The sequence below is a fragment of the Mobula hypostoma genome, chromosome 8, assembly GCF_963921235.1.
Source record: "Mobula hypostoma chromosome 8, sMobHyp1.1, whole genome shotgun sequence".
In the NCBI taxonomy this organism is placed as follows: domain Eukaryota; kingdom Metazoa; phylum Chordata; class Chondrichthyes; order Myliobatiformes; family Myliobatidae; genus Mobula; species Mobula hypostoma.
Genome location: NC_086104.1, coordinates 124,203,943 through 124,228,236, shown reverse-complemented (window position 1 = coordinate 124,228,236; position 24,294 = coordinate 124,203,943). Strand labels below are relative to the sequence as shown.

The following is a 24,294-nucleotide window of genomic DNA, read 5'->3' as shown; positions in this document are numbered from 1 at the left end:
GCAGTCCCATTAGGTATCGATCTGTTACTGTATAAAACCAGGGTGCAGTCCCATTGGGGTCAGTCTGTTATTGTATAACAACAGGGTGCAGTCCCATTGGGGTCGGTCTGTTACTGTATAACACCAGGGTGCAGTCCCATTGGGATCTGTCTATTACTGTATAACACCAGGGTGCAGTCCCATTGGGGATCGATCTGTTACTCTATAACAGCAGGGTGCAGTCCCATTGGGGTCGGTGTATTACTGTATAACACCAGGGTGCAGTCCCATTGAGGTCGGTCTGTTACTGTATAACACCAGGGTGCAGTCCCATTGGGGGCGGTCTGTTACTGTATAACACCAGGGTGCAGTCCCATTGGGTATCGATCTGTTACTGTATAAAACCAGGGTGCAGTCCCATTGGGGTCAGTCTGTTATTGTATAACAACAGGGTGCAGTCCCATTGGGGTCGGTCTGTTACTGTATAACACCAGGGTGCAGTCCCATTGGGATCTGTCTATTACTGTATAACACCAGGGTGCAGTCCCATTGGGGATCGATCTGTTACTCTATAACAGCAGGGTGCAGTCCCATTGGGGTCGGTGTATTACTGTATAACACCAGGGTGCAGTCCCATTGAGGTCGGTCTGTTACTGTATAACACCAGGGTGCAGTCCCATTGGGGGCGGTCTGTTACTGTATAACACCAGGGTGCAGTCCCATTGGGTATCGATCTGTTACTGTATAATACCAGGGTGCAGTCCCACTGGGGTCGGTGTATTACTGTATAACACCAGGGTGCAGTCCCATTGGGATCCGTCTGTTACTGTATAACACCAGGGTGCAGTCCCATTGGGGTCGGTGTATTACTGTATAACACCAGGGTGCAGTCCCATTGGGATCGGTCTATTACTGTATAACACCAGGGTGCAGTCCCATTGGGGTCGGTGTATTACTGTATAACACCAGGGTGCAGTCCCATTGGGGTCGGTCTGTTACTGTATAACACCAGGGTGCAGTCCCATTGAGGTCGGTCTGTTACTGTATAACACCAGGGTGCAGTCCCATTGAGTATCGATCTGTTACTGTATAATACCAGGGTGCAGTCCCACTGGGGTCGGTGTATTACTGTATAACACCAGGGTGCAGTCCCATTGGGATCGGTCTATTACTGTATAACACCAGGGTGCAGTCCCATTGGGGTCGGTCTATTACTGTATAACACCAGGGTGCAGTCCCATTGAGGTCCGTCTGTTACTGTACAACACCAGGGTGCTGTCCCATTGGGATCCGTCTGTTACTGTGTAACCCCAGGGTGTAGTCCCATTGGGGTCGGTCTGTTATTGTATAACAACAGGGTGCAGTCCCATTGGGGTCGGTCTATTACTGTATAACAACAGGGTGCAGTCCCATTGGGGATCGATCTGTTACTGTATAACACCAGGGTGCAGTCTCATTGGGGTCGGTCTGTTACTGTATAACACCAGGGTGCAGTCCCATTGGGGTCGGTGTATTACTGTATAACACCAGGGTGCAGTCTCATTGGGGTCGGTGTATTACTGTATAACACCAGGGTGCAGTCCCATTGGGGTCGGTCTGTTACTGTATAACACCAGGGTGCAGTCCCATTGGGGGCAGTCTGTTACTGTATAACACCAGGGTGCAGTCCCATTGGGATCCGTCTGTTACTGTATAACACCAGGGTGCAGTCCTATTGGGGTCGGTCTATTACTGTATAACACCAGGGTGCAGTCTCATTGGGGTCGGTCTATGACTGTCTAACACCAGGGTGCAGTCCCATTGGGGTCGGTCTGTTACTGTATAACACCAGGGTGCAGTCCCATTGGGTATCGATCTGTTACTGTATAACACCAGAGTGCAGTCCCATTGGGGTCAGTCTGTTACTGTATAACACCAGGGTGCAGTCCCATTGGGATCCGTCTGTTACTGTATAACACCAGGGTGCAGTCCCATTGGGATCCGTCTGTTACTGTACAACACCAGGGTGCAGTCCCATTGGGATCGGTCTATTACTGTATAACACCAGGGTGCAGTCCCATTGGGATCGGTCTGTTACTGTATAACACCAGGGTGCAGTCCCATTGGGGTCGGTCTGTTACTGTATAACACCAGGGTGCAGTCCCATTGGGGATCGATCTGTTACTGTATAACACCAGGGTGCAGTCCCATTGGGGATCGATCTGTTACTGTATAACACCAGGGTGCAGTCTCATTGGGATCCGTCTGTTACCGTGTAACCCCAGGGTGTAGTCCCATTGGGGTCGGTCTGTTATTGTATAACAACAGGGTGCAGTCCCATTGGGGTCGGTCTATTACTGTCTAACACCAGGGTGCAGTCCCATTGGGGTCGGTCTGTTACTGTATAACACCAGGGTGTAGTCTCATTGGGGTCGGTCTGTTACTGTATAACACCAGGGTGCAGTCCCATTGGGATCCGTCTGTTACTGTATAACACCAGGGTGCAGTCCCATTGGGGGCAGTCTATTACTGTATAACACCAGGGTGCAGTCTCATTGGGGTCAGTCTGTTACTGTATAACACCAGGGTGCAGTCCCATTGGGGGCAGTCTGTTACTGTATAACACCAGGGTGCAGTCCCATTGGGGTCGGTGTATTACTGTATAACACCAGGGTGCAGTCCCATTGGGTATCGATCTGTTACTGTATAACACCAGGGTGCAGTCCCATTGGGGTCGGTGTATTACTGTATAACACCAGGGTGCAGTCCCATTGGGGTCGGTGTATTACTGTATAACACCAGGGTGCAGTCCCATTGGGGTCGGTGTATTACTGTATAACACCAGGGTGCAGTCCCATTGGGTATCGATCTGTTACTGTACAACACCAGGGTGCAGTCCCATTGGGATCGGTCTATTACTGTATAATACCAGGGTGCAGTCCCATTGGGGGCAGTCTGTTACTGTATAATACCAGGGTGCAGTCCCATTGGGGTCGGTCTATTACTGTATAACACCAGGGTGCAGTCCCATTGAGGTCCATCTGTTACTGTACAACACCAGGGTGCTGTCCCATTGGGATCCGTCTGTTACTGTATAACACCAGGGTGCAGTCCCATTGGGGTCGGTCTGTTACTGTATAATACCAGGGTGCAGTCCCATTGGGGTCGGTGTATTACTGTATAACACCAGGGTGCAGTCCCATTGAGGTCCGTCTGTTACTGTATAACACCAGGGTGCAGTCCCATTGGGGATCGATCTGTTACTGTATAACACCAGGGTGCAGTCGCATTGAGGTCCGTCTGTTACTGTATAACACCAGGGTGCAGTCCCATTGGGTATCGATCTGTTACTGTATAATACCAGGGTGCAGTCCCATTGGGGTCGGTGTATTACTGTATAACACCAGGGTGCAGTCCCATTGGGATCCGTCTGTTACTGTATAACACCAGGGTGCAGTCCCATTGGGGATCGATCTGTTACTGTATAACACCGGGGTGCAGTCCCATTGGGGTCGGTCTATTACTGTATAACACCAGGGTGCACTCCCATTGGGGTCGGTGTATTACTGTATAACACCAGGGTGCAGTCTCATTGGGGTCAGTCTGTTACTGTATAACACCAGGGTGCAGTCCCATTGGGGATCGATCTGTTACTGTATAACACCAGGGTGCAGTCCCATTGGGATCCGTCTGTTACTGTTTAACACCAGTGTGCAGTCCCATTGGGGATCGATCTGTTACTGTATAACACCGGGGTGCAGTCCCATTGGGGTCGGTCTATTACTGTATAACACCAGGGTGCAGTCCCATTGGGATCGGTCTATTACTGTATAACACCAGGGTGCAGTCCTATTGGGGTCGGTCTGTTACTGTATAACACCAGGGCGCAGTCCCATTGGGTATCGAACTGTTACTGTATAATACCAGGGTGCAGTCCCATTGGGGTCGGTGTATTACTGTATAACACCAGGGTGCAGTCCCATTGGGATCGGTCTATTACTGTATAACACCAGGGTGCAGTCTCATTGGGGTCGGTCTATGACTGTCTAACACCAGGGTGCAGTCCCATTGGGGTCGGTCTGTTACTGTCTAACACCAGGGTGCAGTCCCATTGGGATCGGTCTATTACTGTATAACACCAGGGTGCAGTCCCATTGGGGTCGGTGTATTACTGTATAACACCAGGGTGCAGTCCCATTGAGGTCCGTCTGTTACTGTACAACACCAGGGTGCTGTCCCATTGGGATCCGTCTGTTACTGTGTAACCCCAGGGTGTAGTCCCATTGGGGTCGGTCTGTTATTGTATAACACCAGGGTGCAGTCTCATTGGGGTCGGTCTGTTACTGTATAACACCAGGGTGCAGTCCCATTGGGGTCGGTCTGTTACTGTATAACACCAGGGTGCAGTCCCATTGGGATCCGTCTGTTACTGTGTAACCCCAGGGTGTAGTCCCATTGGGGTCGGTCTGTTATTGTATAACAACAGGGTGCAGTCCCATTGGGGTCGGTCTATTACTGTATAACACCAGGGTGCAGTCCCATTGGGGATCGATCTGTTACTGTATAACACCAGGGTGCAGTCTCATTGGGGGCAGTCTGTTACTGTATAACACCAGGGTGCAGTCCCATTGGGATCCGTCTGTTACTGTGTAACCCCAGGGTGTAGTCCCATTGGGGTCAGTCTGTTATTGTATAACAACAGGGTGCAGTCCCATTGGGGTCGGTCTATTACTGTATAACACCAGGGTGCAGTCCAATTGGGGATCGATCTGTTACTGTATAACACCAGGGTGCAGTCTCATTGGGGGCAGTCTGTTACTGTATAACACCAGGGTGCAGTCTCATTGGGGTCGGTCTATGACTGTCTAACACCAGGGTGCAGTCCCATTGGGGTCGGTCTGTTACTGTATAACACCAGGGTGCAGTCCCATTGGGTATCGATCTGTTACTGTATAACACCAGGGTGCAGTCCCATTGGGATCGGTCTATTACTGTATAACACCAGGGTGCAGTCCCATTGGGGGCAGTCTGTTACTGTATAACACCAGGGTGCAGTCCCATTGGGGTCGGTGTATTACTGTATAACACCAGGGTGCAGTCCCATTGGGATCCGTCTATTACTGTATAACACCAGGGTGCAGTCTCATTGGGGTCGGTCTATGACTGTCTAACACCAGGGTGCAGTCCCATTGGGGTCGGTCTGTTACTGTATAACACCAGGGTGCAGTCCCATTGGGTATCGATCTGTTACTGTATAACACCAGGGTGCAGTCCCATTGGGGTCGGTGTATTACTGTATAACACCAGGGTGCAGTCCCATTGGGATCCGTGTGTTACTGTACAACACCAGGGTGCAGTCTCATTGGGGTCGGTCTATGACTGTCTAACACCAGGGTGCACTCCCATTGGGTATCGATCTGTTACTGTATAACACCAGGGTGCAGTCCCATTGGGATCCGTCTGTTACTGTATAACACCAGGGTGCAGTCCCATTGGGATCGGTCTATTACTGTGTAACACCAGGGTGCAGTCCCATTGGGTATCGATCTGTTACTGTATAACACCAGGGTGCAGTCCCATTGGGATCCGTCTGTTACTGTTCAACACCAGGGTGCAGTCTCATTGGGGTCGGTCTATGACTGTCTAACACCAGGGTGCACTCCCATTGGGTATCGATCTGTTACTGTAGAACACCAGGGTGCAGTCCCATTGGGATCCGTCTGTTACTGTATAACACCAGGGTGCAGTCCCATTGGGATCGGTCTATTACTGTGTAACACCAGGGTGCAGTCCCATTGGGTATCGATCTGTTACTGTATAACACCAGGGTGCAGTCCCATTGGGGTCGGTGTATTACTGTATAACACCAGGGTGCAGTCCCATTGGGATCCGTCTGTTACTGTGTAACACCAGGGTGCAGTCCCATTGGGTATCGATCTGTTACTGTATAACACCAGGGTGCGGTCCCATTGGGATTCGTCTGTTACTGTATAACACCAGGGTGCAGTCGCATTGGGATCCGTCTGTTAATGTATAACACCAGAGTGCAGTCCCATTGGGGTCGGTCTATTACTGTATAACACCAGGGTGCAGTCCTATTGGGGTCGGTCTATTACTGTCTAACACCAGGGTGCAGTCCCATTGGGGTCGGTCTGTTACTGTATAACACCAGGGTGCAGTCCCATTGGGGTCGGTCTGTTACTGTAGAACACCGGGGTGCAGTCCCATTGGGGTCGGTCTGTTACTGTATAACACCAGGGTGCACTCCCATTGGGGTCGGTCTGTTACTGTATAACACCAGGGTGCAGTCCCATTGGGGTCGGTCTATTACTGTATAACACCAGGGTGCAGTCCCATTGGGGATCGATCTGTTACTGTATAACACCAGGGTGCACTCCCATTGGGGTCTGTCTGTTACTGTATAACAGGGGGTTGGTCTATTGAGGACGGATCTGTCACTAGATAACGCTGTGGTACAGTTTCAGTGGGGACTGGTCTGTCACTGTGTACACTGGGGTACAGTATCAGTGGGGAAGGGTCTGCTACTGTATAACACTTGGGTACAGTATCAGTGGGGCCGGGTCTGTCACTGAATAACACTGGGGTACTGTACTGGTTTGGACAGGTCTGTTACTGTATTAAACTGGAGTACAGTACCAGTGGGGACAGGTACGCCACTGTATTACACTACAGTAGAGTACAGGTGGGGATAGCTCTGTCACTGAATAACACTGGGGTACAGTATCAGTGGGGATGGGTCTGTTACTGTATTTAACTGGAGTACAGTACCAGTGGGGACAGGTACGCCATTGTATAAGTGTGTGGTAGAGTACAGGTGGGGACGGCTGTGTCACTGTATAACACTGGAGTACAGTACCAGTGGGGACAGGTACGCCACTGTATAAGTCTGTGGTAGAGTACAGATGGGGACAGCTCTGTCACTGTATAACACTGGGATACAGTGCCAGTGGGGACAGCAATGCCACTGTATAACACTGTGGTAGAGTATAGGTGGGGAATGTTCTGTCACTGTCTAACATTGAGATACAGTACTGGTGAATGTGGTATGTCATTTTGCAGTTACAAGAAAAAGTTTGTGAACCCTTTGCAGTTACCTGGTCTTCCAAATTAATTACTCATAAAATGTGGTCTGATCTTCATCTAAGTCACAATAATAGACAAACACAATCTGCCTAAACTAATAACAAACAAACATTTGTATTTTTCATGTCTTTATGGAACACATTGCTTAATCATTCCTAGTCCAGGCTGGAAAAAGTGTGTGAACCCTTGGATACATTTCATGAATAGCCCTCTTCAGGTCACGTCACAGCATCTCAGTTGGGTTAAGGTCTGGCCTCTGACTTAGGCATTCCAAATCACAAATTTTCTTCTTTTTAAACCATTCAGTTGTTGATTTACTCTTGCGTTTCAGATCATTGTCTGGTTGCATCATCCAACTTCTATTAAGCTTTACATGACGGACCACTACGCTAACATTCTCCTGTAAAATGTCTTGATACAATTTTGAATTCATTGTTCCCTCAATGATTGCAAGTTGTCCAGGTCCAGAGGCAGCAAAGCAGCCCCAAACCATGATGCTCCTTCCACCATGCATCACTGCTGGGATGAGGATTTGGTGTTGGTGCCCAGCGTCCTTTTCCCTCCAAACATAGTAGTGAGCATTTCTGCCGGGAAAAAAAATCAACTTTTGTCTTATCTGTCCATAGAACATTGTCCCAGAAGCACTGTGAAACATCCAGGTGGCCTTTTGCAAACTTCAGACATGCTACCCTTTCTTTTGGAGAGCAGTGGTTTCCACCACGTTGTCCTTCCATGAACACCATTCTTGTTCAGTATTTTTCTTACAATGGACACATGAACAGAGGCTTTAACAAGCTCTAAATATTTCTGTGGACTTCTGCGTTACCTTTGGGTTCTTTTACACCTCCTTTAGCATTGAACATTGTGCTCTTGGTGGGATCTTTGCAGGATGCCCACTCCTAGAGAGAGGAGCAACTGTTCTGGATTTCTTCCATTTGTGGACAATTTCTCTTATGGACTGATGAACACTCAGGTCTTTAGAAATGCCTTTGTAGCCTTTTCCAGCTTCATGCATCTCTACAATTACCTGCTAAAAGTTGTTTTGATCGAGGCATAGTGCATATAAACAGAACTTTCTTGAGAGGAGCAGGCTCTGTTAGTAACCTGACTTTGTGTCCTTTTTATAGGGCAGGGCACCTCTACAACCCACACCTCCAGTCTCATCTCATTGATTGGAACGCCTGACTCCAAATAGCTTCTGTAGAAAGCATTACCCCAGAGGTTCACATACTTTTTTTGAACCTAGACTGTGACTGTTTAAATGGTGTACTCAGTATTGACGAGGAGTTCAATTGTTTGTGTGTGTTATTAGTTTAGGCAGATTGTGTTTGTCCATTATTGTGACTTAGATGAAGATCAGACTACATTGTATCTGTCATTAACGCAGAAAACTAGGTAATTGTAATTGCAAAGGGTTCAGGAACTTTTTCTTGCAACTGTATATCACCGGGATACAGTACTGCTGGGGATGGGTTGGTCACTGTATAACACCAGGGTACAGTACAGGTGGGGACAGGTATGTCACTGTATAACACCTGAGTACAGTACTGGTCTATCACTGTATAACACCAGGGTACAGTACAGGTGGGGATGGGTCTGTCACTGTATAACACTGGGATACAATACTGCTGGGGACAGGTTGGTCACTGTATAGCACCAGGGTACAGTACTGGTGGGAACTGGTCTGTCACTGTATAACACTGGGGTACAGTACTGGTGGGAACTGGTCTGTCACTGTATAACACCGGGGTACAGTACTGGTGGGAACTGGTCTGTCACTGTATAACACTGGGGTACAGTACTGGTGGGAACTGGTCTGTCACTGTATAACACCGGGGTACAGTACTGGTGGGAACTGGTCTGTCACTGTATAACACCGGGGTACAGTACTGGCGGGGACAGGTCTATCACTGTATAACACGAGTACAGTACTGGTGGGGACAGGTCTATCACTGTATAATATTGGGATACAGTACTGGCGGGAACTGGTCTGTTACTGTATAACACTGGGGTACAGTACTGGTGGGAACTGGTCTGTCACTGTATAACACTGGGGTACAGTACTGGTGGGGATGGGTCTGTCACTGTATAACACCGGGGTACAGTACTGGCAGGGACAGGTCTATCACTGTATAATACTGGGGTACAGTACTGGTGGGAACTGGTCTGTCACTGTATAACACCAGGGTACAGTACTGGTGGGGATAGGTCTGTCACTGTATAACACTGGGGTACAGTACTGGCGGGGACAGGTCTATCACTGTATAACACCGGGGTACAGTACTGGTGGGAACTGGTCTGTCACTGTATAACACCAGGGTACAGTACTGGTGGGGATAGGTCTGTCACTGTATAACACTGGGGTACAGTACTGGCGGGGACAGGTCTATCACTGTATAACACCGGGGTACAGTACTGGTGGGAACTGGTCTGTCACTGTATAACACTGGGGTACAGTACTGGTGGGAACTGGTCTGTCACTGTATAACACTGGGGTACAGTACTGGCGGGGACAGGTCTATCACTGTATAACACGGGTACAGTACTGGCGGGGACAGGTCTATCACTGTATAATACTGGGGTACAGTACTGGCGGGAACTGGTCTGTTACTGTATAACACTGGGGTACAGTACTGGTGGGGACAGGTCTGTCACTGTATAACACTGGGCTACAGGTCTGTCACTGTATAACACCAGGGTACAGTACTGGTGGGGATAGGTCTGTCACTGTATAACACTGGGGTACAGTACTGGTGGGGACAGGTCTATCACTGTATAATACTGGGGTACAGTACTGGTGGGAACTGGTCTGTCACTGTGTAACACCAGGGTACAGTACTGGTGGGGATAGGTCTGTCACTGTATAACACTGGGGTACAGTACTGGTGGGGGCAGGACTTTCACTGCATTATACAGGGTACATTATCTCCCTGGGTTACAAATGACTAACTTAGAGAAATTGAACTTTTCACAAATTCTGCTATGCATTTACATTGCATTCTCCGAGCCTGTAACAATACTAAAACTTTCCCTAAGACCCAGCTTGTCTGCATCCTGTACATAGACATTCCATGTGTTTAATCATGGCCAGTAGGATAAATAATAAACGAGACTCAATATTTACGAGTGTATATCCAGCGATATGATACAAATCGTAGGTAAAACAGGCATTAGTGATTTACGAAACAAATGTTTTCAGGGACAGGATCACAGCCTGTGGAATGTCTGGCTTCCAAACCCCAGCTTATACAATCCCAAACAGCCTGACGTTCCCACCTAGACTAACCTGCCTATTCCAGGTATAATCCTGTTCCTAATGCACTGAGGGCTGTGTCCGAGCTCATATAGGCTGTTTGATCCATGAAGGATATCAATAATTACAGCAAGACTGTGCACAGTCATCCAGATGTGATCCCACTGGACAGCCGCAATCCACATAAAAACCGAACAGTGAACAGTATAATACAGTAGGGGCCCTTCAGCCCACAAAGTTGTGCTGGTATTTTAACACACATTTTACTTACATCTATAAGTCTTTCTAAGAGTCTCTGAAATGCCTGCACAGCCATTCCAGGCACCCACACACTGTGTCAAAAAAAACGATCTTGACATCTCCCATAGACTTTCCTCCACACACCTTAAACAGACCTAGTATTGGCCATTGCCGCCTTGAGAAAAAGGCACTGGCTGTCCACTATCTATGCTTCATAATCTTATACACCTCAATCAAGTTGCCTCCAAAGAGAAAAGGTCTAGCTCAATCAACCTTTCCTTATATAACACGCTCTCTAATCCAGGTAGCATCCTGGTACATTTTCTCCACACCCTCTTGAAAGCTTCTATATTTTTCCTATAATGAGGTGACCAGAACTGAACACAATATCAAAGTGTGATCTAACCACTGTTTTATAGAACTGCAACATTATCTTGAGGCTCTTGAAATCAACTACCCCAACTAAAGGCGGCCAGCACACCGTACACCTTCTTAACAACCCCATCAACTTGCATGGCAGCTTTGAGGGATCTATGGATGTGAACTTCAAGATCCCTCTGTTCCTCCACACCACCAAGTATCCTGCCATTCACTCTGTACTCTGCCCTCAGTTTCGACTTCCTTAAGTGTATCAGTTCACACTTTTCCAGATTGAACTCCATCTGCCACTTCTCAGCCCAGCTCTGCATCCTATCAATGTCTCATTATAACCTACGGCAATCTTTGACACTATCCACAACTTCACCAACCTTCCTATTATCTGCATACTTACAAACCCACTCTTCCACTAGGTTATCTATAAAGCAGGGGTCCCGGAACAGATCCCTCTGGGATACCACTGATCAGTGACCTCAGGCAGAATACACTCCATCTTCTACCACCCTCTGCCTTCTGTGGGCAAATGAATTCTGAATCCATGCAGCCAAGGTTCCCTGGACCCCATGCCTTCTGACTTTCTGAATGAGCCTACCATAGGGAACTTTGTCGAAAGCCTTACCAAAACCCATATACATCACATCCACTGCTCTTCCACATCTACTTCCTGAGGAGAATGAGGTCCTTTGGAGTATGCCCCCTCACATGTTCTACCAGTCTGTTGTCACCAGTCCAATCTTCTATGCGGTGGTGTGCTGGGGCAATAGCATCAACATGGTTGATGCCAAGAGGTTCAATAAACTGAGTAGAAAGGCTGGCTCTGGCTTTGTTATAGAGAGTCAAACTGGTCACAATGGAGGCTGTAGTAGGTTCAAGGACCCTATGGAAAATCTTGGCAATTCGGGACAATGTTTCCCACCCTCTGCATGCCAGCTCAGCTGAACAGAGGAGCACTTTTAGTAATAGACTAAAGACAACTATGCTGCTCCAAATAGGTCATTCTTATCCTCGACTATTAAGCACTATAATGAGGCAACCTATAACCGGAGAAGTGATAACCCTCTCCTGTTAGACTGTTTGAGGTAACTTTTTAAAAAATTCTTTCTTACTTCTATTCTAATATTTGTATATCTGTGCACTTGTAACGCTACTGTGATATTGTAATTTCCTTTGGGATCAATAAAGTATTTATCTATCTATCTTCCTTCATCAATCTGCCCACTACTGAAGGCCAACATACCAAATGCTGTCTTAAGCACCCAATCAATTAGCAGAGCAACTTGAAGGATCTACCAACCAGGACCCCAAGATCCCTCTGTTGCTCCACACTTCCTCCTGACTTATTCCTCTCTGCCATGCATGATGATAGTGCTTCTACCCTTCATCCCTGTACAAGGGCAGGAAGAGCCCCTCTCTGCCCCCCAAAGTAGGCCAAAGGAAAAGCCTGGGCCTCACCTGATTTCACCAGACTAGTCTGTAGCTCATTGACTAGGGATTGTGCTCACAACAGCCTCAAGCCAGCACACAGGCTTACCTGAAAACGACCACAATTCATTGTCACGCCCTTCCTGTGCGGCTGGGAGGCATTAAGATTACGTCTCACAGCCACAGGGGAAGGCTGCATAAACAACTCAGTGACTATTTTCCCAAATAAACCCTTGACCAGGCAGTGAACGTGCCCTCGTCCTTCATGGCCCCTCTCCAGCCTGCTTCCTGCTTTCTCTGTAGAGATCCTTCCTGAAACCAGGATACTGGTTTGGGCCCTGCTCACTACACCAGGGGAATTCCCTTCCCAGTTTTCTGCAGGCCTACGTTGAGATCTAGACAAGGTCAGCACCTATAATACAGTGCTCCTTGCCCCTCGAGAAGAGGGGGAGTGGGGGTGGGGGAGAGTGCGGTGAAGGAGAATGAACCGACCATTCCTGAGATTTATTTTTTCCTGTTGGTCCAGACAACTACGAGAGTCAGCAGTTGGATTGAAACTGAGCCGGATAAAGCGAGAGGCGTTTCTTGCACTGAGAAGGCGGAGAAGACAAAAGGGCCTTTGTTTTCACACTACCTCTGGAATTCCAGTTCCTCAGTGGGTGTGGTACGGTTCCAACCTGAATCCTCGGGGCTGTTACTTCTGAACGTCGGGGGAGCCTGGTAAGTTCTCCAAGGGGCTAGGCAGCACAGGAAAAGGCCCTTCGATCCACTTGTCTGTGCCTATCCCTGAGCCAGTTTAACTTGCAACACAGAAAGCGTACAGCACAGAAACAGGCCCTTCCAGCTCACTGAACACAATGCCAAGTTGAAATAAAGCCCTTCATATTATGCCGGCTATAAGATTGGAGTTCGATTCCCACTGCACCCTACAAGGAGTTTACATGTTTTCCCTGTGGCCATGTGGGTTTCCTCCGGGTGCTCCGGTTTCCTCCCACATTCCAAAGGTGTACGAGTCAGTTGAGGGCATGCAATGTTGGCACCTGAAGCATGGCAATACTTGTGGGCTGCCCACTGCAATGCTCGCTGATTCGATTTGAAGCAAACGACGCATTGCGCTTCGTATTGTATTCGAAGCATTGCACTTCGTATGTATTAACGTACGTGCGACTACTGAAGCTAATCTTTATCTTTATCCCCCATTCCATGCACATTCCTGCACAGGTAGAAACAGGAAAGTTGTTTCCACTGGTAGGTGAGGGAGGAACTAGTCTCTATAGCCTCAAGATTCAAGAGAATAGATGTGGAGAAACTTCTTTTCCCAGAGAGTAGTGAGTCTGTGGAATTCTCTGCCCAGGGAAGCCTCGTTAAGTATATTTACAACACAGTAAGATAGACTTTTGCACAGCAGGAGAGGTAAGGGTTCTGGGGAAAAGACAGGTACAGTACTGAGTAAATGTTTTAGGCACATACACGAAGTCAAGGTGCCAAAGACTCTTGCACAGTTCTGTATATTGGTTAAAATAGGAAGGTGATTGGGACACAAAAGTACTCACCTTTGTATTAGCTCAGCAGTACTAGAGTTATTTGGTAACTGATACAACATAATATACAGTACTGTGCAATTCTTAGGCACCCTAGTCTATTGGAGGTGAGTCCATGGCCAGATCAGCTATGATCTTATTGAATGGCAGAGCAGACTCAACGGGCCAGATGGCCGACCCCTGCTCCTATTTCTTACCTTCTTATATTCTTATTCATCTACCTATCTAAGAGCCTATGCACCTCTACTCTATCTCCTCCACCTCCACCCTGGCAGTGCATTCTAGAAACCCACCAACCTGTTCAAAATAAACTTCCCCACACACTTTCTTTAAACTTTCCGCCTCTCAGCTTAAATGCATGCTCCCTATTATCTGACATTTCTACCTTAGGGGGAAAAAAAAGATTCTGATTGTCTATGCCTCTCATAATTTTACAAACCCCTATCTGGTCTCTCCTCAGCCTCCAATGCACCAGACAAAACAATGCTAGCTTTAAAGAGGCTTTATTCCTGTAATAGTGAGATCCCTTTAAATGTCACCATTTTGTCTGCTTCCACCATTAACCCTGACAGCCCATTCCAGGTATCTAACACCTGCTTGCATTTGGCTCGTATCCCTGTAAATCTTTCCTATCCCTGTACCTGTCCAAGTGTCATTGAAACACTGTAATTGTACCCAGCTCATTCCATATCCAACACCCTCTGTGTGAAAAAACCTGTCTCTTAAGTCTCCCTGAAATCTTACCCTTTTCACCTTCAATCTGTGCCCTGTGGTTTTATACTCCTCTACCCTGGGGAAAAGATTGTGACCAACCACCGTATCTATGCCCCTCATACCTTTCATCCTTCAGCTTCCTTCATTCCAGGGAAAACAGTCCCTGCCTATCCAGCCTCTCCTTATAACTCCGGTCCCAGTAACATCCTCGTGAATCTTTCCTGCACTCCCTCCCATTTAATGATATCCTCCCTACAGCTGTGTGACCAAAACTGCACTCAATATTCCAAGTGCAGTCTCACCAACGTCTTTTACAGCTGTAATGGGTCGTCCCAACTCCTGTAACAAATCCATCAAGAGTCTCTGTCGCTCCAGAGAAAACAAAAGTTTGTCCGAGCAACACACACAAAATGCTGGCGGAACTCAGTAGGCCAGGCAGCATCTATGGAAAAGAGTTTTGGGTCGAGACCCTTCATCAGGACAACCTTCGAGGCTGCACCCCAATGAACCTCTTCTGCACCTTCTCCAAAGCTTCCACATCGTTCCTGTAATGGGTCCACCAGAGCCACACACAACACTCCAGTACAGCCTAAGTTTAATTCAGCTCAGCACAACCTCCTGACTCTTACACTCAATGCCCTGACCAATCTGCTTGTGTCTCCACTATCAGCTATGGACTTGGACCCGGAAATCCCTCCGTATTAAAATTATAACAAGCTCTAAAGAATACCGACCTAACCTCTCTAACTACTGCAGAGAGGACTTCATCCTAGAAATTATTAGCGGGATACATGACAAAAGTTTCTAAGATTATGAGAGGCATAGTTAGAGTAGACCTTTCTCCCCACCGTCAAAATGTCTCACACTAGAGGACATGCATTTAAGCTGATTGGCAAGGAGTGCAAAGGACATGAGCGGGGCACGATTTTTGTCAGACAAAGAGCAGATGCCTGGAATGTGCTGTCAGGGCTGGTGGAGGAGGCAGATACGATAGAAGCAGTCATAATGCTCTGAGATAGGCACATGAATGTGGAGGGAGTGGAGGGAAATGGACCATCTACAGGCAGAAGGCTTTAGAGATTTGGCACAACGTCATGGGCAAGAGCCTGTTCCTGCGCTGTACTGTTCTGCGTTCTACAGATGTACGGTGGAGGGGATTGTCTGGTATGGAGACACCAGTGCACAGGATTGCAAGGGACTGCTGAGGGTTGTAGTCTCAGCCAGCTCCATCACAGGGACAACTCTTCCCACAATCAAGGGCATCTTCAAGAGGTTGTGCTTCAAGAAGCCGGCATCCATCCTCACTACCTGGGACACGTCCTCTTCTCATTACTACCATCAGGGAGAAGGCACAGGTGCCCTGAAGACCCACACCCAATGATACAGGGACAGCTTTTCCCCCTTCCCCATTAGATGACATGACTGAACAGTTCACGAACCCATGAATGTTACCTCACTGTCCCTATGCTGGGGGAACTCAGCAAGTCAGGTAGCATCTATGGAGGGAAATTGCGGAGTTCCTCCAACATTTGTTTGGATTTCCAGCCCCTGCAGAATCTCTTGTGTTTATGACTCACTGTTCCTGTTTTTAAATTTTGCACTGGGTCTGCCATTGGTCAGGTTTGACTATGGATGTTGCCTCCCAGTGGATATGTGAGCCAGGGCAGTACGATATGAAGAACAAGCTGTTGCCCACGCAGCTGATCGATCCCAAGGAACGGCAGAAACCAATACAGTTTCACAGGTGTACTCAACGTAGACTGCCTGACGGACTCCAGTTCGGACTTTTCCCAAAAGGTTTTCCCATGAGGAGGTACAGTCTCAAGGCATTGGAGGTTGGAGATCAGAGTTTCCCTTTTCCTCGGAGAGCTGCTGACCGGCCAATCTGCCCAAAGTGACTGATTTTAAGGCAACAGTAACCCATCTTTGCACCTTCTCCTGTCAGTTTCCTATCAGCTAAGCCACACGTGAAGGACAGGACCTAGACTTGGTTGTCACAGGTTATTTGAGACCCACACCATTAGGAGCATTTAATAGGTAGTGGGAGCTTATCCCCACTACTTCCCCCAGCATATGAAAACCTGTAGGCACCATTTATTTATTTTAGTAATTTGTAGAATCTTTTAATGTCTTTAACATTGCAAAACAACAAATTTCACGTCAGCTATCTCACCTGATAATAAACCTAACTCTGATTCTATGTTCTATGATGGTGGAGGTGGATACAATAGGGTCTTTGAAGATAGGTACGTGGAGCTTAGAAAAACAGAGGACTACGGGTAACCCTGGGTAATTTCTAAAGTAAGTATGTGTTCGGCACAGCATTGTGGGCCAAAGGGCCTGTATTGTGATGTAAATTTTCTATGTTCTAATTTGCAGAGGCTGGAGGGATATAGCTCATATAGACAGAAGAGATTTACTTCATCACTGTGTACAGCAGACAGGATGGGCCAAAGAGCCTGTCCTTGTCTGGCACTGTTTAGGGAGGACTGATCTTACCGAACCACCTCACCATTGTGAGGGGACAGGAGAGGGAAGATGGGCAACTCTACATCTAACCTACCACTCATTTTAACAGAGGCTGAGGGAGTGTGTGCATGGTGATAACAAGCACACTCAGTGACCACTTTATTAGGTACACCTGTACACCCACTCGTTAATGCAAATATCTAATTAGCCTCTCATGTGGCAGCAACTGAATGCATAAAAGCATGCAGACATGGTTAAATAGTTCAATTGCTGTTCAAACCAAACCACAGAATGTGGATACTATAGAGAGAGTAGGAAGGAGATTTACAAGAATGTTGCCTGGATTGGAGAGCGTGCCTTATGAGAATAGGTTGAGTGAACTTGGCCTTTTCTTCTTGGAGCGATGGAGGATGAGAGGTGACCTGATAAAGGTGTATAAGATGATGAGAGGCATTGATCGTGTGGATAGTCAGAGGTTTTTCCCCCAGGGCTGAAATAGCTAGCATGAGGGGGCATAGTTTTAAGGTGCTTGGAAGTTGGTACAATGAGGTGTCAAGAATTAAGTTTTTCCACACAGAGTGGTGGGTGCGTGGAATGCACTGCCAGTGAAGGTGGTAGAGATGGATACAATAGAGTTTTTTTTAAGAGACTCTTAAATAGGTATATGGAGCTTAAAAAATAGAGGGCTACATGGTAGGGAAATTCTAGGCAGATCAGATTCTAGAGCAGGTTACGTGGTTGGCACAACATTAGGCCAAAGGGCCTGTAATGTGCTATAGATTTCTATGATTCTATGTTTTTTTAAATGTGATCTAAGTGATTTTGTGGAATGTTTGTTAGTGCCAGATGGGGTGGTTCGAGTATCTCAAACTGCTGATCTCCTAGGATTTTCCTGCACAACAGTCTCTAGAATTTACAGGGAATGGTGTGAGAAATTTAAAAAAAAATTCAGTGAGTGGCACTTCTGTGGGTAAAAGTGCCATGTTAATGAGAGAAGTCAGAGGAGAAGTGGCAGACTGGTTCAAGCTGACAGGAAGGCGACAGTAACTCAAATAACTGCATTTTACAACAGTGGTGTGCAGAAGAGCATCTCTGAACGCACAACACATTGAATCTTGAAGTGGATGGGCTACAGCAGCAGAAGACCATGAACATACACTCAGTGTCCACTTAATTAGGTTCCAGGATATACATTCCCCATCAATGCATACTGCTGAATTAGTTGTGGCCACTCACTATTGCTGCCACCAATGGTTTTATACACCTCTGTAGGGTCAGCAATCAGTCTGCTACAAACCAATGTCCCAGCCTACTCAACCTCTCCATAACTCAGACCCTCAGGTCCTGATAACATCCCTCTGCACCCTTTCCACAACAAGACTATCAAAACCAAATGCAGTACTCGTAGGTGTAGTCCCAATGGTGTCTTGTACAACAGAAGGACTTGGGCATATTTGGTGAATAGGCAAAGAAGTGGCAGATGGAATACAGTGCGAGGAAGTGTATGGTTATGCACTTTGTTAGGAGGAATAAAGGCACAGATTATCTTTCAAATAGGCAGTAAATTCAGAAATCAGAGGTGCAAAGGAACTTGGGAGTCCTAGTACAGGATTCCCTAAAGGTTCACTTGCAGTTGAGTCAGTGGTAAGCAATGTTAGGATTAATTTCAAGAGGACTAGGATATAAAAGCAATGATGTAATGCTGAGAAATTGTAAGGCATTGATCAGACTACATTCGGAGTACTCTGAGCAGTTTCAGGCCCCATATCCAATAACACACGTGCTACATTGGAGCGGATCCAGAGGAGGTTTATGAGACTGATCCCAAGGATGAAAGGGTTAACGGAGGAGTCTCTGAGCCTGTAGTCACTTTAGTTTAGAAGAATGAAAGGGATCCTAATGGAAACCTACCGAATATTGAAAGGCCTAGATAGAGTGGAAATAGGGAGGATGTTTCCATTGGTGGGAGAATGTGGGACTAAAGGTATAGCATCTGAATAGAAAGCACAGAACAGAGATGAGGAATTTCTTTAGCCACGGGGTGGAGAATCTGTGGAATTCATTGCCACAGATGGTTCTGGAAGCCCAGTCATTGGATACATTTAAAGTGGAGGTTGATAAGTTCTTGATTAGACAGGGCAGTAAAAGGTAGGGGACGGCAGCAGGGGAATTAGGTTGAAAGGAATAATAAGTCAGCCATGATGGAATGATGGAGCAGACTCAATGGGCCAAATGGTTTAATTGTGCATCCACGTGTTATGGTCTTATGGTCAGGGGTTTCACTCAATCCAGGAGGCTTGATGGAGGGGACAAAGGTTCAGGATTTTGGGGGGGGGGGGGAGAGATAGCGATAAGCATTGAACAAGGAGGGCTAGGAATTTCAAGAATTCCACTCCACCCTAGAGGGAATTAAAGAAGGAGGGAGATAATTGTATGGAAGATCGGTTGGGACTGAGGGCCGGGAATGGGCTGAACAGGGAGATTGAGGTGTGGGAATCATGGGCTAGGATAGACAAGTCAAACGGCTCCTGATCTCTCCAGCTGGGAAGTTCGTGGAGAGATGTTTGTTTTGGATGAGGTTTTTGGGAAAGTGGGGGAATTGTTGGGGAACTGGGGACAGGGTGTCTGAGAGGTTCATCAGAGGAAGGGGCTCCTGAACTTTCAGCAGAGGAGTACATGGAGGGTGGGAGACTGGCACACACGGAGTTAACACCCGCTCTGTCCCCGGGCTGCACAAACAAAGGCTCTGGTCTCTGGTGGAGAGGCAGGGTCTGGAGAAACACTGTCCACTGGCCTGAGAACACTGCTCAGCATTCATTATTCATAGGGTAGGCATTACATCACACACTGCACCAGGCAGGAAGAAAGGGGAGGGGGAGTGGGGGGGGAGGAGGCGGGAGGGGGGAGAGGGGGGAGGAGGGGGGAGAGGGGGAGAGGGGGGAGAGGGGGGAGAGAGGAGGGGAGGAGGGGGAGAGAGGGGGGAGGAGGGGGGGAGAGAGGGGGGGGAGGAGGGGGAGAGAGGGGGGAGAGGGGGGGAGGAGGGGGAGAGAGGGGGGGAGGAGGGGGAGAGGAGGGGGGAGGAGGGGGAGAGGAGGGGGGGAGGAGGGGGAGAGGAGGGGGGGAGGAGGGGGGAGAGGGGGGGAGGGGGGAGAGGGGGGGAGGAGGGGAGAGGGGGGGAGGGGGGAGAGGAGAGGGGGGAGAGGAGAGGGGGGAGAGGAGAGGGGGGAGAGGAGAGGGGGAGAGGAGAGGGGGGAGAGGAGAGGGGGAGAGGAGAGGGGGAGGAGAGGGGGAGGAGAGGGGGGAGGAGAGGGGGGAGGAGAGGGGGGAGGAGAGGGGGGGAGGAGAGGGGGGAGGAGAGGGGGGAGGAGGGGGGAGGAGAGGGGGGGGGGGGGGGGGGGGGAGGGGGGAGGAGAGGGGGAGGAGAGGGGGAGGAGAGGGGGAGGAGGGGGGAGGAGGGGGGAGGAGGGGGGGAGGGGGGAGGAGGGGGGAGGAGGGGGAGGAGGGGGAGGAGGGGGAGGAGGGGGAGGAGGGGGAGGAGGGGGGGAGAGGGGGGGGGGGGAGGAGGGGGAGGGGGGAGGAGGGGGAGGGAGAGGGGGGAGAGGGGGGAGGGGGGGAGGGGGGGAGAGGGGGGGAGGGGGGAGAGGGGGGGAGGGGGGAGAGGGGGAGGGGGGAGAGGGGGGGAGGGGGGAGGGGGGGGGGGGGGAGGGGGGAGGGGAGGAGGGGGGGGGGGGAGGGGGAGAGGGGGGGAGGGGGAGAGGGGGGGAGGGGGAGAGGGGGGAGGGGGGAGAGGGGAGAGGGGGGAGGGGGGAGAGGGGGGAGGGGGGGGGGGAGAGTGGGGAGGAGAGGGGGGAGAGTGGGGAGGAGAGGGGGGAGAGTGGGGGAAAGGAGAGGGGGGAGGGGGAAAGGAGAGGGGGGAGGGGGAGAGTGGGGGAGGGGAGGGGGAGAGGGGGAGGGGAGGGGGAGAGTGGGGGAGGGGAGGGGGAGAGTGGGGGAGGGGAGGGGGAGAGTGGGGGGGAGGGGAGGGGGAGAGTGGGGGGGAGGGGAGGGGGAGAGTGGGGGGGAGGGGAGGGGGAGAGTGGGGGGAGGGGGAGAGTTCGGGAGGGGAGGGGAGAGTGGGGGAGGGGAGGGGGAGAGTGGGGGAGGGGAGGGGGGAGAGTAGGGGGGGAGGGGGGAGAGTGGGGGGGGGAGGGGGGAGAGTGGGGGGGAGGGGGGAGAGTGGGGGGGAGGGGGGAGAGTGGGGGGGAGAGGGGGGAGGGGGGAGAGTGGGGGGGAGGGGGAAGAGTGGGGAGAGGGGGAGAGGAGAGGGGGAGAGGAGAGGGGGAGGGGGAGAGGAGAGGGGGAGGGGGAGAGGAGAGGGGGAGGGGGAGAGGAGAGGGGGAGGGGGAGAGGAGAGGGGGAGGGGGAGAGGAGAGGGGGAGAGGAGAGGGGGAGAGGAGAGGGGGGAGGGGGAGAGGAGAGGGGGGAGGGGGAGAGGAGAGGGGGAGAGGGGGGAGGGGAGGAGGGGGGGGGGAGGAGGGGAGGAGGGGGGAGGGGAGGAGGGGGGGAGGGGAGGAGGGGGAGGGGGGAGGGGGGAGGGGGGAGGGGAGGAGGGGGGAGGGGAGGAGGAGGGAGGGGGGGAGGGGAGGAGGAGGGAGGGGGGAGGGGAGGAGGAGGGAGGGGGGGGGAGGAGGAGGGAGGGGGGAGGAGGAGGAGGGGAGGGGGGGAGGGAGGGGGGGAGGAGGGAGGGGGGGAGGAGGGGAGGGGGGGGAGGAGGAGGGAGGGGGGGAGGAGGAGGGAGGGGGGAGGAGGAGGAGGGGGAGGAGGAGGAGGGAGGGGGAGGAGGAGGAGGGAGGGGGGAGGAGGAGGAGGAGGGAGGGGGGAGGAGGAGGGAGGGGGGAGGAGGAGGAGGGAGGGGGGGGGGAGGAGGAGGAGGGAGGGGGGAGGAGGAGGAGGGAGGGGGGGAGGAGGAGGAGGGAGGGGGGGAGGAGGAGGGGGGAGGGGGAGGAGGAGGAGGAGGGGGGGGGAGGAGGAGGAGGGGGGGGAGGAGGAGGAGGAGAGGGGGGGAGGAGGAGGAGGGGGGGGGAGGAGGAGGAGGAGGAGGAGGGAGGGGGGAGGAGGAGGAGGGAGGGGGGAGGAGGAGGAGGAGGGAGGGGGGAGGAGGAGGAGGAGGGAGGGGGGGAGGAGGAGGAGGAGGGAGGGGGGGAGGAGGAGGAGGAGGGGGGGGGAGGAGGAGGAGGAGGGGGGGGGAGGAGGAGGAGGAGGAGGGGGGAGGAGGAGGAGGAGGAGGGGGGAGGAGGAGGAGGAGGGGGGGGAGGAGGAGGAGGAGGGAGGGGGGAGGAGGAGGAGGAGGGAGGGGGGAGGAGGAGGAGGAGGGAGGGGGGAGGAGGAGGAGGAGGGAGGGGGGGAGGAGGAGGAGGAGGGAGGGGGGAGGAGGAGGAGGAGGGGGGGGGGGAGGAGGAGGAGGAGGGAGGGGGGGAGGAGGAGGAGGAGGAGGGAGGGGGGAGGAGGAGGAGGAGGGAGGAGGAGGGAGGAGGGAGGGGGGGAGGAGGAGGAGGGAGGGGGGGAGGAGGAGGAGGGAGGGGGGAGGAGGAGGAGGGAGGTGGGGAGGAGGAGGAGGGAGGTGGGGAGGAGGAGGAGGGAGGTGGGGAGGAGGAGGAGGGAGGTGGGGAGGAGGAGGAGGGAGGTGGGGAGGAGGAGGAGGGAGGTGGGGAGGAGGAGGAGGGAGGTGGGGAGGAGGAGGAGGGAGGTGGGGAGGAGGAGGAGGGAGGTGGGGAGGAGGAGGAGGGAGGTGAGGAGGGAGGGGAGGAGGGAGGAGGGGGGGGGGAGGGGGAGGGGGGAGGGGGAGGGGGGAGGGGGGAGGGGGAGGAGGGAGGGGGGAGGAGGAGGGAGGGGGGAGGAGGAGGGAGGGGGGAGGAGGAGGGAGGGGGGGAGGAGGAGGGAGGGGGGAGAGGAGGAGGGAGGGGGGGAGGAGGAGGGAGGGGGGAGGAGGAGGGAGGGGGGGAGGAGGAGGGAGGGGGGAGGAGGAGGGAGGGGGGGAGGAGGAGGGAGGGGGGAGGAGGAGGGAGGGGGGAGGAGGAGGGAGGGGGGAGGAGGAGGGAGGGGGGAGGAGGAGGGAGGGGGGAGGAGGAGGGAGGAGGGGGGGGAGGGAGGAGGGGGGAGGAGGGGTGGAGGAGGGGGGAGGAGGGGTGGAGGAGGGGGGAGGAGGGGTGGAGGAGGGGGGAGGAGGGGTGGAGGAGGGGGGGAGGAGGGGTGGAGGAGGGGGGAGGAGGGGTGGAGGAGGGGGGAGGAGGGGTGGAGGAGGGGGGAGGAGGGGTGGAGGAGGGGTGGAGGAGGGGTGGAGGAGGGGTGGAGGAGGGGGGAGGAGGGGTGGAGGAGGGGGGAGGAGGGGTGGAGGAGGGGGGGAGGAGGGGGGGAGGAGGGGTGGAGGAGGGGGGAGGAGGGGTGGAGGAGGGGGGAGGAGGGGTGGAGGAGGGGGGAGGAGGGGGGAGGAGGGAGGGAGGAGGGGGGAGGAGGGAGGGAGGAGGGGGGGAGGAGGGAGGGAGGAGGGGGGGAGGAGGGAGGGAGGAGGGGGGAGGAGGGAGGGAGGGAGGGAGGGGGAGGGAGGGAGGGAGGAGGGAGGAGGGAGGGAGGGAGGGAGGGAGGGAGGGAGGGAGGGAGGGAGGGAGGGGAGGGAGGGGGAGGGAGGGGAGGGAGGAGGGAGGGAGGGGAGGGAGGAGGGAGGGAGGGGAGGGAGGAGGGAGGGAGGGAGGGAGGGGAGGGAGGGAGGGAGGAGGGAGGGAGGGGGAGGGAGGGAGGGAGGGAGGGAGGGAGGGAGGGAGGGAGGGAGGGGAGGGAGGGAGGGAGGGAGGGAGGGAGGAGGGAGGGAGGGAGGGAGGAGGGAGGGAGGGGGAGGAGGGAGGGAGGGAGGGAGGAGGGAGGGAGGAGGGAGGGAGGGGGAGGGGGAGGGGGGAGGGGGAGGGGGGAGGAGGGGGAGGAGGGGAGGGGGAGGAGGGGGGAGGAGGGAGGAGGGGGGAGGAGGGGGGAGGAGGGGGGAGGAGGGGGGAGGAGGGGGGAGGAGGGGGGAGGAGGGGGGGAGGAGGGAGGGGGGAGGGGGGGGAGTGGACGGGGGAGGGTTGAAGCAGAGTTGGGGCGGAAGTGCAAGAGCAGAGAGGATGAAGAGAATGAAGAGAGCGTATGTGGAAGAGGGGTGTTGGGAGGGTGGGGGTGTGATGACAGAGCAGGAGGTTGGCAGAATGG

At 52.5% G+C, this 24,294-nt stretch overlaps 1 protein-coding gene and 1 pseudogene across 1 annotated transcript in view; both read right to left on the bottom strand.

The window, feature by feature from the left end:
- The window catches only part of LOC134350902 (ETS domain-containing transcription factor ERF-like), a 52,970-nt gene that overhangs the window by 21,937 nt on the left and 6,739 nt on the right, over positions 1–24,294 (bottom strand). The window lies entirely within an intron of this gene.
- Positions 21,956–22,750, bottom strand: LOC134350245 (uncharacterized; annotated as a pseudogene).